Raw genomic sequence first — 12,745 nt, forward strand, 5'->3', positions numbered from 1 at the left:
AATTGTTTATGTACTGTATATAATGTATATATGGTAGTGAACTGTATTGTAAATTTTACATCACATACAGTATCATATGTTACTGTTATCTTTATGCATTATCGACACAGTGGAATGGGAGAATACCACTGGTAGTGCCATCCTGCCAGAATGTAGTATAACCTATACCCTAAGTAAAGAGAAACAACTCTGGAACATGTGTAATACATATCTGACTGGCTGGCTGGCTGGCCAGGTGGGTGGCCAGGTGGATGGATGGGTGGTTGGCTGACTGGCTGACTGAATGTGGCTGTCTCTCTCTCTCTGTATGTCTCTCTGTCTCTCTCTCTCTGTATGTCTCTCTGTCTCTCTCTCTCTGTATGTCTCTCTCTCTCTCTCTCACAGGTACACGTAAGTAATCATACATAGTATAAATTACTTAGGATAACCCCCAAAAAACAGACAAAGTGCTATACACTGGACCTGTGCTCCAGTGCCCTAAATTAATAATAATATTAATAATAATTATTATTATTATTACAATAACACATATGTACTACTACTAATAATATTATTATTAAACTGTAATATAATAATCGTGTCCACTCATTACTTACCTTAAAATATCTGTAGTCTTAATGTAGAGTGAGAGGCGAGTAAACAAGATTAAATGAATAAACGAGAGAGAGAGAGAGAATGAGAGTGTAGAAGGTTCACGAGTTATGTAAACAAACGTTGCTGTTGTTGTTGTTGTTGTTACCAGCCCAGACACAAATGGTTTTTGTTCACTATGTCAAGCTGACCAGAAAAACATCTCATATTTGTTAATTTTTATGTTTATATGTTACGTAGCATGTTTATTATATAATTTTGAAAAAAAACATAGATGGATTAAGCAAAATGTCTATTACCTGGAGTTTACCTGGAGAGAGTTTCGGGGGTCAACGCCCCCGCGGCCCGGTCTGTGACCAGGCCTCCTGGTGGATCAGCGCCTGATCAACCAGGCTGTTGCTGCTGGCTGCACGCAAGCCAACGTACGAGCCACAGCCCGGCTGATCAGGAACTGACTTTAGGTGCTTGTCCAGTGCCAGCTTGAAGACTGCCAGGGGTCTGTTGGTAATCCCCCTTATGTGTGCTGGGAGGCAGTTGAACAGTCTCGGGCCCCTGACACTTATTGTATGGTCTCTTAACGTGCTAGTGACACCCCTGCTTTTCATTGGGGGGATGGTGCATCGTCTGCCAAGTCTTTTGCTTTCGTAGTGAGTGATTTTCGTGTGCAAGTTCGGTACTAGTCCCTCTAGGATTTTCCAGGTGTATATAATCATGTATCTCTCCCTCCTGCGTTCCAGGGAATACAGGTTTAGAAACCTCAAGCGCTCCCAGTAATTGAGGTGTTTTATCTCCGTTATGCGCGCCGTGAAAGTTCTCTGTACATTTTCTAGGTCGGCAATTTCACCTGCCTTGAAAGGTGCTGTTAGAGTGCAGCAATATTCCAGCCTAGATAGAACAAGTGACCTGAAGAGTGTCATCATGGGCTTGGCCTCCCTAGTTTTGAAGGTTCTCATTATCCATCCTGTCATTTTTCTAGCAGATGCGATTGATACAATGTTATGGTCCTTGAAGGTGAGATCCTCCGACATAATCACTCCCAGGTCTTTGACGTTGGTGTTTCGCTCTATTTTGTGGCCAGAATTTGTTTTGTACTCTGATGAAGATTTAATTTCCTCATGTTTACCATATCTGAGTAATTGAAATTTCTCATCGTTGAACTTCATATTGTTTTCTGCAGCCCACTGAAAGATTTGGTTGATGTCCGCCTGGAGCCTTGCAGTGTCTGCAATGGAAGACACTGTCATGCAGATTCGGGTGTCATCTGCAAAGGAAGACACGGTGCTGTGGCTGACATCCTTGTCTATGTCGGATATGAGGATGAGGAACAAGATGGGAGCTAGTACTGTGCCTTGTGGAACAGAGCTTTTCACCGTAGCTGCCTCGGACTTTACTCTGTTGACGACTACTCTCTGTGTTCTGTTAGTGAGGAAATTATAGATCCATCGACCGACTTTTCCTGTTATTCCTTTAGCGCGCATTTTGTGCGCTATTACGCCATGGTCACACTTGTCGAAGGCTTTTGCAAAGTCTGTATATATTACATCTGCATTCTTTTTGTCTTCTAGTGCATTTAGGACCTTGTCGTAGTGATCCAGTAGTTGAGACAGACAGGAGCGACCTGTTCTAAACCCATGTTGCCTTGGGTTGTGTAACTGATGGGTTTCTAGATGGGTGGTGATCTTGCTTCTTAGGACCCTTTCAAAGATTTTTATGATATGGGATGTTAGTGCTATTGGTCTGTAGTTCTTTGCTGTTGCTTTACTGCCCCCTTTGTGGAGTGGGGCTATGTCTGTTGTTTTTAGTAACTGAGGGACGACCCCCGTGTCCATGCTCCCTCTCTATATTAACGTTTTATACACATTTAATGTGCCTCAGTGATTATTATTGTGTTATTATCAATATTAATATGGCATCTTCAAGACCAATTACACTCTTAATGAGTGGCTCTGAGACAGATAAGCGGACAGAAAGACAGACACAGGTAGACAGAAAGACAAACACACAAGTAGACAGACACACAGGTAGACAGACAGACACACAGGTAGACAGAAAGACACAAGTAGACAGACAGACACACAGGTAAACAGAAAGACAGACACAAAGGTAGACAGACAGATAAAAAGACACACAGAGATACAGACAGACACAGATATACAGGCAGACAGATATAGACAGGTTTATGTGCAATAAGGAAAACAAATAGAGTTCGAGAGTAAAAGCCTTTCTTGCCACAATCTCCAGTGCAAGATTCAGACTTCATCTTAGGGGCCATGGTGAAATTTACTGTCCAGTTAGCACAGTTAATACAGTATGATGCTGCTGATAGGGCAGGGTTACTCAAACTGATGCTGCCTGTATGACGCATTGCCGCCTCGAGTATCGTCAAATATTGTACAGCAGTGTGCATCAGCCAATCCAGCCCAGCTGCCAAATGCACGGTTGTAAGTCGAGTGGACGTATGTCGAGCAGGTCATAAGTCAGATGGTAGGTGTAGTTCAGATAGGAGTGGTATCACTGTAATAATAATACAGTGGACCCCTGAGTTTCGTGAGCCTAGTGCTTTGTGAATTTCGACTTTCGGCAACTTATTTTGGTCAAAATAAAGCCTCATGGTTTGTGATTTTCCTCACGATTTGTCCGTCGTATGGAACGCATCCATGTGGCCAGGAGTGGCCAGTCATACACAAAGGCTCCCACACAGCATTCAGGAGTCCGTGTGGCACTGTTTGTGGGCGAGTGACTATAACCCCACCATGGGCCCAAAGAAAGCTTTTAGTGCTAGCCCTTTGGTAAAGGTGAGAAACAATAGAATTAAAGAAAAAGTTTGAAGAAAAAATACGAAAGTGGTGGTGATAGAGGGTGGTAGTGGTTGTGGATGGTGGTAGAGGGTGGTAGTGGTTGTGATAGAGACAGAGGGTAGTAGTAATGGTGGTAGAGGGTGGTATTCAATCAATCAATCAATCAAGTTTATTCTCAATAAGGATTACAATGCGGGGTTTACAGATTTTGAATATTGTGTGGTTTACATGTTTTAAAATTCTAATTACAGAGGGGGCCACTGGGACACCTAGCATGGCTAGGCATTTCGGGCAGACTTAGATTAATTCTAAACTTTAAATTATTACAGATTATGGTATTAAGGCTAAGTGACTACATTATAGTTTGTGAGTTTAGCAATGTGAATGCTTTTGTTTTGGCACAATACATAGTGTCTATATTGGAATATCATAGGCAAACTTATGACTAAGATTCATTATTTTAAGATTAAGATTCGTATTTCTGTGTTTATAGTCAATGGGTGAGTGAGTGTAAGTGTGAACCACCAGGTGGTTTACATGTAGTTAGTTGACAGGGTGTATCAGGGAGATAAGATGTTTTCTAACTGTAGTTTTGAAAGTGATGAATGTGTCTGCAGTTCTAGAGTTTTCAGGTAGGGTGTTCCAGATTTTAGGGCCTTTGACACACCTTGAATTTTTGTAAAGGTTTATACGGACACAGGGAATGTCATAGAGATGTTTGTGTCTGGTGTTATGCCTGTGGGTCCTGTCACAACTATCAAGAAAGCATATTAGGTCAAGGTTAATATTGGAATTTATGGTCATGTAGATGTAGATTGCACAGTAGTAAGTGTGGATGTTCTGAACAGGGAGTAAGTTTAGATCTATGAAGAGTGGAGGGGTGTGTTGCCAGGGATGGGATTTAGTGATTATTCTTACTGCGGCTTTTTGTTGGGTTATTATTGGCTTTAGATGTGTTGCTGCAGTTGATCCCCAAGCACAAATAGCATAGGTGAAGTATGGATAAATGAGTGAATGGTATAGTGTGAGAAGGGCAGTTTGCGGCACGTAATATCGTATCCCCACCGTTTTGGATACTTTTTTTGTTGTGTGTTGGATATGGGTGCTGAAATTTAGGTTGTTGTTGAGGTATAGACCTAGGAATTTTCCCTCATTATGTCTGGCAATTAGAGTGTTGCCAATCTTAATGTTAAGTTGCACAACACCTGCTCTGCTACCAAACATAATGTAATAGGTTTTGTCAGTGTTAAGTGTAAGTTTATTGGCTGTCATCCAAGCCAGAATTTTGAGCAGCTCCTCATTGACAATGGTGTTGAGGGTGGCAAGATTAGGGTGGGAGATGATGTAAGTCATGTCAGCAAAGAGAATGGGTTTCAGGTGTTGGGATACGTATTGGTTATGATGGTGGTAGTGATGGTGGTAGCAGGTGGTGGTGGTTGTGATGGTAGAGGGTATAGCTGCAAGAGGTCTCTGGACAGTTTTTTTTGTGCAACAGGGGTCCAGTGACTTCTCCATCCTCTCCCCTCCTCCCATCTTCCATACACCAACAAGAGTCTTCAATAAAGGTAAGTGAGATATTATTATTGTTTAATACTTGATTTCTCATTCTTTTCTGTATGTAAATCTATATTTAATATTTTAAAATAAATATTTTGTTAATATTGTTGGGTGTATGGAACGGATTAATTGGATTTACATTATTTCTTATGGAGAAAATGGTTTCAACATTCATGAATTCCGACTTTCGGCAGACTCTCTGGAACGGATTAAACACAAAACTCAGGGTCCACTGTAATAATACAGCCTCTCCTCAATTAGCAATGTACTTGTTTACCAATGCCTCGGACTTATGACGGGCTCTCTGGCCATTATCCTTGCCTAAATAATGTATATTAGAGCTGATTTCCTCTATTCTGTCTGTTTATTACAATATACAGTACACTACTGTATAAACATTTAAAAATATGCCAGAAATGTTAAAAATGGTACAAAGGTGACATTAAAACAATATCAAAGATAGTCGACACAAACCCACTACCATTATAGTATGTTCCTCACTTAGCAATGAATTCATTTACAGACTTGGTCTTAAAAACGAAACTCCATCATGGGTAGCAGGATTCCATTCCCAGTGGGCATGGGCTCCAGTTCCTTGAATTGAGCCTGAATACCTTCCATTCCCCCCTCACATGCGCTGTATAATCCTACGGGTTTAGCACTCCCCCATGATTATAATAATAATTCAAGAAAGTTTAAAAAACTAGCCAGTGATTGTTCATTATCAACAGAGATAGATGTAAGATAATTAAAGTGCTGGGCTGTTATGAAATTTTGGTTCTGATGTTTAGGGTTCTTGGTCTGAGGAATTGGGGGTTCCCTCTCTTTCCTCAGATCAACTCTGAATAGTTCACTTTTTTCCTCTTCATGCCTAAATAGCTGAGATATTTCCCCTTCTGTCCAAATTCACTGTCATTTATCCGTAACTGGGGTTGTAATGTAACAAATGCCTCCAATAATGACGCTGCTGCAGGTAAGTCATCACCGCTGATGATGCCACCACTACTGATGATGCCACTACTTATGCCACCACTGATGACACCACAGTATTTAATGCCATTGCCATGTCTGCTATTTATGCTTCCCTTTAAGGGAGGTTCACTTGGAGAGGGTTTTGGGGGTCAACGCCCCTGTGGCTCAGTCTGAGACCAGGCCTCGTGGTGGATCAAGATCTGATCAACCAGGCTGTTACTGTTGGCCACATCCAAACTGACGTACAATCCACAGCCCAGTTGGTCAGGTACTGACTTTAGGTGCCTGTCCAGTGCCTTTTTGAAGATAGCCAGGGATCTATTGGTAATCCCCCTTATGTATGCTGGGAGGCTTAGGCCCCGGACACTTACTGTGTTGTCAGTGTACTCGTGGTGCCTCTGCTATTCATTGGGGGAATGTTGTATCTCCTGTTGAGTCTTTTGCTTTCATAGAGAGTGATTTTTGTGTGCAAGTTTGGTACTAATCCCTCTAGGATTTTCCAACTGTATGTTATTATGTATCTCTCTCGCCTGCACTCCAGGGAATACAGATCAAGGGCCTTCAACCGTTCCAAGTAATATAGATGCCTTATCATAGTCTGTACGATTATGTGTACTATGAAAGTTCTTTGTACACTCTTCAAGTCAGCAATTTTGATCTCCGGTCCTCATTGTGTGAGCTGAGTGCGCTAGGGATCGAGCTACGGGACACTTGTAACACTGGTACACCGTTCCAATCAGGAATGGTTTTATTTTAAGTACCTAAAACAGGTACTATACATAAAGAAACACTGCTAAAACTAGGTCTTCATGTTCTTAGGTACATCATACATTTAGCGAACACCATGAAGACGTCATAGTGCAAATAAAAAAACATAACTAATGGTAATAATGACAAAGACCTTATTTCAAATTAAGATATAAATATATACACGATTAAAGGACTCCAACAGAAATAAGTCAGTCTTCGATGAGGCACTGACTTTCCTGGGTTATCCTGTGTGGCTAACCCTCCCTGTGTTAAAAATCCCAACAAATCTTTTCTTATAGTAACACAGCATTTCGGGCAAACAATTTTGGCTGGAATATATGACCCCTCACGAGGAAGCAGAAACTGTCTCTCCCAGGCTAAGACTGGGTGATTAAAGACTTAATAAGACAAAGAAACACAATACTTGTGAGAGTTAGTTTAATATGTTTATTATGCACCCCATACCCATCCTGTGGGCGGTAGTCAAAAGATTACAGAGGTACATAATTGGTCCAGGGACTGGACTCCAAAGTTTTGATAGCTGAGCAAGTTACAAAGGTAATGAACTCCAGGTTGAGCTGGTCACACTCATGAATAATTGCAAAGGTAATGAATCAAACACATTAATCATGAGAATTTACAAAGGTAATGAGCTCCAGGTAGAGCTGGTCACAATCATGACAAGTTTCAAAGGTAATGAATGATAAACACGTTATGACATGATTACAATCATAGACAAATTACAGAGTAATGAGCAGTTAACAAACATAGTAAGGAATTCATCCAATGCCCCAACAACAGATGTTGCTAGGTGCCTGTCTCTCCTCGGTAGACAGCCATTGCAAACAGCAGCAAGTTGCCCCGGGATCTGCTGCTTGCACGAGCACCATCGACCCTCCCCAAGAGGTCCAAGAAGCCAGTGACTCCGTTAGCAGCCCGATGGAGAGCTGCCCTAGGGACATGTCAGCGTCCTGGTGGACGCCAAGTTGATTGAAGATCCCAGGCCCTCGTGTGTACGGATGTTGAAGCTTGAGGAACTGAGTACACACTGCCTGTGGCACACCTGGCAGCTGCCTCGCGGTCGAACTCCACGATGCTGTCCCTGTAGTGGAAGTTCCTGTGAGCCCGGCACTCCCTGCGGCTGCAGTACTATCGCTGACATCGTGGGTTAGGGGAGAAGTACCCTCTACAGATGGGGTGGCACTGGGAGTTGGGTAGGTGAGGCGGGGGAGTCGGGCAGGGGTGAGGCGTTATGAGAGGGTCACTGTTTACTACACACGCCCTCCCCCTCCCCCCCCCAGCGGAGAGGGGGGGAGGCGCTGACTGGTCCTGACTCTACAACACCAAACCCTCTTAAAACTGCACAACACTTCAACTAGAGAGATTTCGTTCGGATTTTTAACCCCGGAGGGTTAGCCACCCAGGATAACCCAAGAAAGTCAGTGCGTCATCGAGGACTGTCTAACTTATTTCCATTGGGGTCCTTAATCTTGTCCCCAGGATGCGACCCACACCAGTTGACTAACACCCAGGTACCTATTTGCTGCTAGGTGAACAGGACAACAGGTGTAAGGAAACGTGTCGAAATGTTTCCACCCGCCGGGAATCGAACCCGGGCCCTCCGTGTGTGAAGCGGGAGCTTTAGCCACCAGGCCACCGGGCCACTGGGATGTCCGTTCCCTGCTCTGGTATCTTCTCAAAGCATTCACACTGAGTTCTGTTAAGTAGGGACCTGGTCAGCCTCTTTGACCAGGAGGTATCCTTGAAAATCCCGCAGCTAGCCCACTACACTACCTGCCGCGTCGGCCATGCCAACGGATCTGTGTACTTGTGAGATGCAAGACAAAGTATGTAAGTTTATTCGGGTATACACATACAGTTAAATAGATTATCATACATAACAGCATGTGTAGAGAACACAGGATAACCCAAAACAGTCAGAGTGACTGATTTCCATTGGGTTCCATGGGTGGACAGGCTAACCCAAGACTAACCCAAAAGGATTCTTTCAGGTATACAGAAGTAAGATCAGGGACAAGACAGGCCCACTCAAAAGTTCCTCGGGTCAGCTCACTGACAGTGATAAGGAAATGTGTAGAATTTTTAACACATACTTCCTCTCAGTTTTTACACAGGAGGATACCAGCGATATTCCAGTAATGATAAATTATGTAGAACAGGACGATAATAAACTGTGCACTATTAGGGTCACAAGTGACATGGTCCTTAGGCAAATTGATAAATTAAAACCTAACAAATCCCCAGGCCCTGATGAACTGTATGCAAGGGTTCTAAAGGAATGTAAAGAGGAGCTTAGCACACCTTTGGCTAATCTTTTCAACATATCACTACAAACTGGCATGGTGCCAGATAAGTGGAAAATGGCAAATGTGATACCTATTTTCAAAACAGGTGACAGGTCCTTAGCTTCGAACTATAGACCAATAAGCCTAACCTCCATAGTGGGAAAATTTATGGAATCAATAATTGCCGAGGCAGTTCGTAGCCACCTTGAAAAGCATAAATTAATCAACGAATCTCAGCATGGTTTTACAAAGGGGCGTTCCTGCCGTACGAATTTATTAACTTTTTTCACTAAGGTATTTGAGGAGGTAGATCATGGTAATGAATATGATATTGTGTATATGGACTTCAGTAAGGCTTTTGACAGGGTCCCACATCAGAGACTATTGAGGAAAATTAAAGCACATGGAATAGGAGGAGAAATTTTTTCCTGGATAGAGGCATGGTTGACAAATAGGCAGCAGAGAGTTTGCATAAATGGGGAGAAATCAGAGTGGGGAAGCGTCACGAGCGGTGTTCCACAGGGGTCAGTGTTGGGCCCCCTGCTGTTCACAATCTACATAAACGACATAGATGAGGGCATAAAGAGCGACATCGGCAAGTTTGCCGATGACACCAAAATAGGCCGTCGAATTCATTCTGACGAGGACATTCGAGCACTCCAGGAAGATTTGAATAGACTGATGCAGTGGTCGGAGAAGTGGCAGATGCAGTTTAATATAGACAAATGCAAAGTTCTAAATGTTGGACAGGACAATAACCATGCCACATATAAACTAAATAATGTAGATCTTAATATTACGGATTGCGAAAAAGATTTAGGAGTTCTGGTTAGCAGTAATCTGAAACCAAGACAACAGTGCATAAGTGTTCGCAATAAAGCTAATAGAATCCTTGGCTTCATATCAAGAAGCATAAATAATAGGAGTCCTCAGGTTGTTCTTCAACTCTATACATCCTTGGTTAGGCCTCATTTAGATTATGCTGCTCAGTTTTGGTCACCGTATTACAGAATGGATATAAATTCTCTGGAAAATGTACAAAGGAGGATGACAAAGATGATCCCATGTATCAGAAACCTTCCCTATGAGGATAGACTAAGGGCCCTGAAACTGCACTCTCTAGAAAGACGTAGAATTAGGGGGGATATGATTGAGGTGTATAAATGGAAGACAGGAATAAATAAAGGGGATGTAAATAGTGTGCTGAAAATATCTAGCCTAGACAGGACTCGCAGCAATGGTTTTAAGTTGGAAAAATTCAGATTCAGGAAGGATATAGGAAAGTACTGGTTTGGTAATAGAGTTGTGGATGAGTGGAACAAACTCCCGAGTACAGTTATAGAGGCCAGAACGTTGTGTAGCTTTAAAAATAGGTTGGATAAATACATGAGTAGATGTGGGTGGGTGTGAGTTAGACCTGATAGCTTGTGCTACCAGGTCGGTTGCCGTGTTCCTCCCTTAAGTCAATGTGACCTGACCTGACTAGGTTGGGTGCATTGGCTTAAGCCGGTAGGAGACTTGGACCTGCCTCGCATGGGCCAGTAGGCCTTCTGCAGTGTTCCTTCGTTCTTATGTTCTTATGTTCTTATGTTCTTATCTCTGTCTTTGGGATTATAGAAGTATTGTCTGGTGGTGCAATGGGAATACGTCATTTTGTCTGACCTTTTGGGTTATCCTAGGTAATTTATACCTATGGTATTATGTATGATAATTTGTGTAACTATTATTATTATTATTATTATTATTATTATTATTATTATTATTACTATAAGTAAACTTACTTTGGTTAAAGGTTACGTGCAACTTATATGACCCTTGTACAGTCGATAGGTTTTCAACCCCATTAACCAACTACGCAGCACAAGCACCAAACTCACATCCTCCCTGTGATTTTGTTTTCTGCTATTTAAGAGCAAATAACTGTTTATACAAGTATATGCAAGTTTGTCCTTCATCAAGAAAATTTTTGTAAAAGAAAACATTTCTCAGTGCACTTGAAGGGTAGACTGTACTAAAAGCGAATGTGTAACCAATTTCTTTATTACAATTTGCCATGGATTTTCATATAGTATCAGACTATTCTGGTTATTAATTTATGAGAGTTAATAAGCAGGATAACCTGAGAAAGCCAAATAATGTGACTTTTTTCAAATTTGGACCATTCTGGGACTCCGTTAGAAATAAGTCACATTATTTGTCTTTAATTAGTTTCCCTGGGTTAAATCTACATAATGTAATTTGTTTTGTGATTATAACATACATGTGTCTGGATAATCACTGAAGAAAAATGTATGTTAAGTACGCATAGCCTAAATAAAAAGTGAAAGAAGTCCTTCTCCAGTATGTGACTTGCAACATCTGGAAATGAAAACTTCAAACTTCTCATCTTCCATCATTCTTCTCTGTATTGGACTGAAGATGCCACTGGTTGGCGAAACGTTCCCACAATAAAGATTCCCAAATGTTGCATAAGTGTCTTATTCTTCAACTTGTCTGTTTTCTAAGCCAGTTGCAGCTCCAAGGAGTAAGAGAATAAGATTATTCTCGCATTGTTAACCCTGAATTTATTAATCCAGAATAACCCAAAAATGTCACTAAGTGTGGCTTATTTTCATTAGAATCCTTTAATTCTCTTCTCCAGAATGTGATCCACAACAGTTGATCAATACCCAGGAGCCATATCCTTTCGGTTGCTATTTCATTACTTTTTAACAAGTCACTAGAAACTAGCACCTTCCCGAAACTACTCAAGACGGCAAGGGTTACACCAATACATAAAGGTGGTGACCCTACAGATTTAAATAACTATAGGCCAATATCCCCTCAAGGAAGGTTCCTTGATGTTGGTGAGGGGCTCTTGATTTAGGGAATTGAATCTGTGCTCCAGTTCCCCGAATTAAGCCTGAATGCCTTCCACATCCCCCCCCCCCAGGCGCTGTATAATCCTCCGGGTTTAGCGCTTCCCCCTTGATTATAATAATAATATAGGCCAATATCAAACTTACCATTGCTATCCAGAATCTTTGAGAAACTCGTGCACAGGAGACTATATTCATTTATAACGGCACAAAACATACTCAACCCCTGCACTAATGATACAATCATAAAAATGCTAGATCTGCTTTAAACAGCATTGGAAAATAAGGAATATCCACTAGGAATTTTTATTGACCTAAGAAAAGCTTTTGACACAGTAGACCACGGCATCCTATTCCACAAACTTGACCATTACGGTATAAGAGGCCATGCGCTTGCATATTTCAAATCTTACCTTACTAATAGGTATCAGTATGTCACCATTAAAGACACAGCATCAACAACACGGCCACTTGATACTAGAGTTCCGCAGGGAAGTGTCCTTGGTCCCCTGCTCTTCCTCATATACATCAATGATCTTCCAAACGTATCCCAACACCTGAACCCCATTCTCTTTGCTGACGACACGACTTAAGTCATCTCTCACCCTAATCTTGCCACCCTCAACACCATTATTAACGAGGAGCTGATCAAAATATCGACTTGGATGACAGCCAATAAACTTACGCTTAACACTGACAAAACCTACTATATTATGTTTGGTAGCAGAGCAGGAGTTGCGCAAATTAACATTAAGATCGACAACACTCTAATTACCAGACATAATGAGGGCAAATTCCTAGGCCTATACCTCGACAACAACCTGAATTTCAGCACCCATATCCAACACATACCCAAAAAAGTATCCAAAACGGTTGGGATCCTCTCCAAGATACGATACTACGTGCCGCAAAA

The sequence above is a fragment of the Cherax quadricarinatus genome, chromosome 3 (genome assembly GCF_038502225.1).
Source record: "Cherax quadricarinatus isolate ZL_2023a chromosome 3, ASM3850222v1, whole genome shotgun sequence".
NCBI classification, from domain to species: domain Eukaryota; kingdom Metazoa; phylum Arthropoda; class Malacostraca; order Decapoda; family Parastacidae; genus Cherax; species Cherax quadricarinatus.